This window comes from Mustela lutreola, chromosome 18 (assembly GCF_030435805.1).
Source record: "Mustela lutreola isolate mMusLut2 chromosome 18, mMusLut2.pri, whole genome shotgun sequence".
Taxonomy (NCBI): domain Eukaryota; kingdom Metazoa; phylum Chordata; class Mammalia; order Carnivora; family Mustelidae; genus Mustela; species Mustela lutreola.
Genome location: NC_081307.1, coordinates 25,206,338 through 25,213,434, shown reverse-complemented (window position 1 = coordinate 25,213,434; position 7,097 = coordinate 25,206,338). Strand labels below are relative to the sequence as shown.

The following is a 7,097-nucleotide window of genomic DNA, read 5'->3' as shown; positions in this document are numbered from 1 at the left end:
TGCCAGCACCTTGATCTTGAATGGAATTCCCAGCCTCCAGAACCCTGAGAAATAAATGTCTGTTGTTTAAGCCACCTGGTCTGTGGTATTTTCTCAGGGCAGCCTGATCCCATTACGACAGATCCTTTGCCCAGTTGTGGAATTGGAGGCTACCATTATATCAAGGAGATATCTTACATAACGTTGTGAAAAGACAAGCACTGTGCAGAAAACAGTAAGGAATAAATGAGTGAACATATGTGGAATTTAAGAAACAAAACAGATGAGCCGAGGGGAAGGGAAAAAAAAAAATCAGATTGAGAGGGAGGCAAACCATAAGAGACCCTGAGCTCTAGGAAACAGACTGAGGGTTGCTGGCGCTGGATGGGGGATGGGCATTAAGGGGCACATGATGTAGTGCGCCCTGGGTGTTGTATGCAATGGATGAATCACTAAATTCTACCCTTAGGTTTGGAACAAAAAGGCGTTTAAAAAGAAAGGGAAAGAAATGAATGAAAGGCAGCTAGTGTTGGAGTAAATCAGAAGGGGAAAGAGTTGCCTTTCCCACTAAGGTGGTCCCAGCAGGTCTCCCTGATAGAGGGAGATGTGTGTGAGGATGCGTGGGGAGTGGGTGGAGAGGGGGGTGGGGGAGACACATTGAGGGGGCGGGGAGGAGGGGGCATGGAGCCATCCAGGATAGCTGGAAGCAGCAGAAAGGATCCGGGGTGCGTTGGCCTATGGGCAGACAACTGAGCAAACATTGGGCTTACCAGCTGGACTGACGCAGTAACCAGGCCTGACAACACGGAACACGGTGCTTTCCAATACTCCTGGTGTTTTGCCAATTGAACCTCCACGGAGAGACTGATGAGTACTTCAGAAATGCTGCCTCGAAGACCTTGCCGAGCTTAAAAAAAAAATTCTCTAAATGAAAGGGAGTAAGAGTTGTGCAGTGATGCTTCCCCAAATCAGTCTAGGTGTTAGTAACACTCCCATTGGGAAGATAAGGTCAGAACTTATCCAAAGTTCCCCAGCTGCTAAATGGCCAGATTAGCCTGGAAACCCACATCTATCTGGCTCCAAAGCCCATGTCTTTACCCCCTGTACCAAACAAAACCCCGGTCTGGAGAGGATATAACTCAGATACAAAGCAGGGGCAACCGGATAGGCCTTCCAAAGGGACTTCTGGTCAACCAGAAGAGAAGCCAGACCTTGGTACTTCCTTCCTTGGTGGGGGAAGTTCAAGGCTGTGTGACAGAGTGGATACAGGACAGGGGAGTCTGGGGAGAAAGAGAAATAGATTAGATTAAAAATGGAGTTGGCTGGGTGCAAATTAGTTAACCTCTAATAAATGGGATAAATAGCAGAATGTAATTAACTGCTGCTTGAAGAGGACCCTGGGTATTTCCCTCAGAGAGCAAACCCCTGGGGATTGTTATGCTAATTCCAGCTGAAAAGGTAGAGAACTACAATTCTTATCTAGAAAAGAATGGAGCACATTTAGCTATTTTCCTTTTGTATGTTGATGCCAGATGGCCCAAATCTTTTTTTTTTTTTTTTTTAAGACAAAAACTGGATCACACAGATGATTAGATTAGATGGAGGGAAATGTACAGTGTCAGAGGACCAGCTTCGTGGTGAAGGCTAATCCAGGTGGATGTTGGGGGTGCGTGGGCAGGTGGGGCTGTGATTCTGCAGGAGCGGCTCTGAGCCACTGCCCACTGGGAAGCTGGAGGGAGAGAGTGGAATCCTTTTGCTCCTTTGCAAGGCTGGTAATCGGAGTATCCCATCCGGCTGGGAGAGGCGTTCAGGCCCCAGTTCCAGAAAACTACTATTGCCCCGGGAGGTGAGCCGGTCAATGTCAGGCAGTGTCAAAGCCTTTTGCTTTTTGCGAAAATTCTTGATAAGGTGGATATTTTGCATCCATGAATTGTGGGTTCTTGGCCTCTTTCCCTTCTGTCTACCTGAAAACTCAGAAATAAGGGTTTCAGGGTTTCTAAATGACTAAGGGTTTCTAGAGCCACTGATTGGCTAAGTGGGCCTTGCTCGTCACTCAGGAAAATCTCATGTTGGAACTCTGATACCTCTCTTAGCACCTGGCCAGGCTGTGATATGGTTGTGGAGGGGACTGGAATGTACCATTGCAAAACAAAATAGCCCACTTTGGGATAAAGATTGTTCTGAGCTGAAGGCAAGTGGGAAAAAGAAAAAAAAGACATAAGAAGAGCTCTCTGCTCTCCTTCCCATCTGACTAAAAGCAGAGCATAAATTTCTCTTGTGCCGGTGTCTCCTTTCCCATCCATGGAAGGAAGAGAACAACCAGGGATGCAGAGGGCACCAAGATGAATCTATACAAATAAACTTTACTAAATAACCTTTATCTACCCTTAGTTTCCCCCATATATTTCCTAGTTGCCTTTCCCTAATTTATCAGCCCTAGAAGCCCAATCCTCCTTTCCTTTGTCCAGGCATCGATCTACAATTTATTGCCCTTTGTTAAGAAGGCATATAAGTCCTTAAGTTTAAGCATCTCTTTGGTTTTCATTTCCTTTCTGTGAATCCCCTGTGCATGTTAAAAAAAAAAATTACTAACATCAATTAAAATGAAACGCCTTTTCTCCTGTTAACCTTTGTCAGTTTAATTTGCAGGTCCTGGGTATGAACCTAAGAGGCTATAGGAAAGATTTTTTTTTTCCCTCTCCTATGATGAGAGTTAACCAACTGTTAACACAAAGAAAACCTCAATGAGGCCAGATGTGGAAGCAAAGAGCAGCATAAACGCCTGAAAGGTAGGACACACAGTCCTCACACTTAAGCGGTGGGAAGAACTGTGTCCAGGACTGTCTGTGCAACGCACGTGTGGATGTCAGTGGATGATGATCTGGGACTCTGATGGCAAAGAAGGGGCACAACATGGGTGTTCTGTAACTTTTCTTTTGCCCCCCCCCTTTTTTTTTTCCTGTTTCTCCAATGAAGAAGCAATGCCCCAAAGTACCAGATTTTCTGTGATAGTCTCAGTTTGGGGCTGTTTTTATTGCTTTCAGTAAAAGAAGATTTAGAAACTATTTAAACAAATGTGATTAATGTTTACTTCTTGGGAAGAATTTTTACAGAAATAATTTTATAAGTCCAAAAATCTTTTCTGAGCATGTACTTGAGGGTTTGGTTTGGAAAATACGTTCACCAAGGCTGGGTCCTTAGGTGATTTAGAATTTTTTTTTTTTGGTCCCCAAACAAGTAAATAATAATGTTATTTTTCCCCTAGTTTTCTAGATGGTAAAATTAAGATCTAGAACAACGGACTTGCTTGAGATGATGTATGTCACTGGCAGTAGTTAGAGGTCGGACCAGCCCTAGGTCATCTGGAATCTAGGTTGCCTCATTATCCACAGCATAGATTTTCTAGAGAGCTTTTGCATCATCTTAGCTCTCTCATAGCTTCAGACCAATCGCTCATCTATTTTTAGCAGGCAGACCCACTGGGGAAGAGAGAGGTTAACAAATGAAAGGAAAAGATATAAGGCAAAAGGATGGAATCAATGTCAGAGGTGGGATAAAAGTTAAAAAAGAAAAGAAAAGGGACCTAAAAGAGAAGTCGAGGATAACATTTAAGTAGATGAAATGCATTTTATTACAATTGGCCTTTTTCACCCGGCTCCCTAATCCCACACCATAGTGCAATTCCTTTCTTGTCTGAATCTCCCTGGCATTTTGTTCGTTCTTCCCTAATGACATTTATTAGATCGTGCCCTTCAGTAACATCAGGGACACTCCCGCCCTGACTGGCCCAACTACACGATTAACTCTTTGAAAACACAGTCAGTGTTTTGGACAAATTAGTTTCCACCCCAGAGTTTACTGTGTTTGTTGAATAAATGAACAAAGCAATATTCACGGAGGGAGGGGTGACAGCCTCTCCCTCTCCCCACAAAAATGCCAAGCCCATTTTTATCTCCTATTTGCAGAAGTATTTGTTCCCCAAATTTGATATTGAAAGGCTGAAGTTTTATCAAGCTGCTTGGGACATTAGCACAAAACATACAAATGAAGGTAGTTTTCATTTGTAACCAACTTTGCTCTCTAGGAGCAAAAGACCCGTTACTTGTCTTGTGGATAGGTGTCTGGCATTGTAGCCTGCCTGGCTTTAGGGAGGGAAAGGAGATACCTATGGAAGTTTGGCCTTGGGGTTGACAGAGAGCTCTCACACTCAGATTGATACATGGTGGGAAAGGGACTAGACCTTAAAAACTGCCTTGGCCCAGCTCCTCATCTGCAGATACAGAAGCTGAGATCAAGGAAACTGTCTTGCCCAAGATCACAAAGCTAGATAGTGGCATAGCCTAGATCCAGTAGTTTTCAAATAAAGTAGAGAACCAAGCAATGTATTAAAACCTTTCTGCAGAGACCCTAAGGTTAGAAACCTAGCATTTTAAATCATTAGCAAATGCTATAGTATTATGCATAGAAAATCAATGTGACAAAGTCAGGACTAAAACTTGAGGCTATATTATTTTTTAGATGTCGTTTATTTATTTGTCAGAGAGAGAGAGAGCGCACAAGCAGGGGGAGGAGGAGGGGCAGAGGGAGACGCAGGGAGCCGGATGCAGGACTGGAATCCAGGATTCTGGGCTGAAGGCAGACTCTTAACCATTTGAGCCACCCAGGCGCCCGAGCCTGTTTTTGGACACTGCTTGATGTTCAGTCTAAATATTGAAGAACCTTCCAGTTTTTGAGTTCTGACTTGATGCTCAGAGGTGGGCAGGGAAAGACCCAAATTCCTCAATTCCATTTATACGTGTTGCCTAAAGGCACGCAGTGGACACACACTTTTCTGCTTGGAGGAGACAGCTCCCCAGTCCTTTCGGGCATTCTCAGAGCCGGGGGGAAGCTCCGGCGTCCGCTGATCTAGGAAGCCCAGCCAGCGGTTCCAGGCAACACAGATCATTCCAGTTCCCTGTAAGAGTAAGAAACAAGGTACCTTCTCCGCTCAGGAAACAGGAATCCACACACCCTTTCTTTCCAATACACCTTGATTAATTCATTAATGGGTTTTCAGGCAAGTTTTATTCAGGCACTTTGGGACAAGGCATCGAAACCAGAATAGAAGCCATAGTTCTCTCTGGGGATCTGACTCTGGGCTTTAAATTCCCAGATCACACAACTTCCTAATTGGAAAGAAATATTCTTAAACAAGAGCAGGGGTTTTGCCAGGCCTGCCAGTGACTAATAAGGTCAGTCTAAGGACTGTCTGATGAAAGAGAAGTTGGATTTACATGTCACAGTGAATTTTTAAAATATTTTCCCCCTGGAGGTTTACTGCTGAATATAAATAAAATAGCTCTCCTTGGGCAATCCTACCCCAACTCCTGCACAGATGCCTTCCTTAATTAAATTAACTTTGAAATGACATTCAAACAATGACTCCCGACCAAACGCCTTTGTTTTCTCCAAGATCTACCTTACAGACCAGCTGTTTTGACAAGGTTCCTGTGTAAACTCATTGTTTCCCGCCCCCAGCCCGCGCATTAATTGGACACAAGTTTTAACATCTTTACAGCGGGTATCGGGTGGCCCTCATATTGTATTCATTAAACCGTGTCCCAAATGCCCCGCACACTTAAAATACCAAACAATACAAATAATTTTTAAAAATTAAAAAAAAATTATTTAGGGTGCTTAAAGAGGATCGGATAAATACAAAATTTAAATTTAAATTTCATTTGTTGAAATTCACACAACTGAAGGCTCATTCCCGAGTCGAGGAGAGGATTTTTTTTAAAATTATTAATCTTTCAAAAATCAGGGATTCGCGTTCGTCATTACAGCTGCTCTTGGCTTAAACACAAGAAGTCCGAAGCCTCCGCTCCCCTCCGAGGAGCGGGCGCGCAGGCGCGGGCACACACACGTGGACACACACACACGCACACGCGCCCGCCCACACCACCTTCCTTGTGAATCGCCTGCGGGATTTTTGGGCTTCGCCACCACGGATTACTGTCAGGTGCAGAAAGCAAGCCTTTGTCCTTGGGCATCCCCCCCCCCACCCCGGATTTGAAGGTTATTTACCGACCACGTGAGCGCTGGGCGAGGGGGGAGGGGGGGTCGGGTCCGGGAAACAAAGGCTGGCGCAGCGCGGCCGGTATGGCCCAGAGACGCTCCGCAGCTCCAGACACACCAGTGAAATTAGCCCAGACCTGCCTCCGACCCAGAGGCCCCTCCAAGAGAAATCCTGTCCAAGCCCGGGTAAAGGCGCCGGCGCTTCCTGAGCCGAGAGAGCTCTCAGCCGGCGGGCCTGGCGGGGCCGGATTCCTGGGACGCCAGAGAGGAACGCGCGGTCCGGGCCGGTCGGGACTGGGGGCGCCCCCTGGACAGGGCGCACGTTCCGGGTGTGCCGGTGAGAGCGAGTCTACAGAGCCTTACAGCCGGCTCAGCAAATGAGAAACCGGGACACAGGCCCCCTTTGCCCCCGGGAGGAAGTACACACCCGTCCCCACGGGAGAGGCCACGCAGTGAGCCTGGGACTGCTGACCTCCCACCCCGAGTGCCTTGGCGCCCCAGAGCCGCCACCCGGACGCCGCGGTCGGTGCGCAGTCGTGGCCCCTTCAGGGCCTGATCGGCGTATCGGTGGCGTAAAATTTCGTAAAAAGTCAGTGTTCAAATATGTAGCGCTTTTAAAAACAATTAAAACGAACCCGTTGCAAAAAAATAAAAAATAAAAAAAAATCCAGGAACACAATATTGAATTCTAAATAGAGACCGGATCCTCGCGGTGCCTTGCTGAGCCATTTTGGAGTCCGAGGAAAAAGGAAGATGCCCCTACTTGACCCGGACACCGGCGGGTCTGCCGTGCAGCGCAAGGGGGGTGCGGGGGAGGGCGGGGGTAAGCTTCGGAAGTGGAGCCCCCCCCCCCCCGCCGAGACCCGGTAGGGGAGTGGAAGGCGGGGGTGGGGCGCTCTGGGAGCCCGGAGGTGAGAACTCCAGGGAGCCGCGCAGCCCGCAACAAAAGCCCAGCGGAAGGCCGAGCTGGGGGCGGGAAGGACCCCGCGGCTTCGGCGGCCTCCGCTGCCGGGGTCGTGCCTCCAGACGGGACCCGGAAAGGCAGGCTCGACTCCGCTGCC

At 47.4% G+C, this 7,097-nt stretch overlaps 1 long non-coding RNA gene across 1 annotated transcript; it reads right to left on the bottom strand.

Moving 5' to 3' along the window:
• Positions 1-4,486: 4,486 nt before the first annotated feature.
• Positions 4,487-6,836, bottom strand: LOC131820598 (uncharacterized). The gene is made up of 2 exons (XR_009349710.1): positions 6,046-6,836; positions 4,487-4,933 (listed from the first exon to the last, which is right to left on the bottom strand). It is a non-coding gene; the product is annotated as an uncharacterized LOC131820598 (long non-coding RNA).
• Positions 6,837-7,097: the final 261 nt, after the last annotated feature.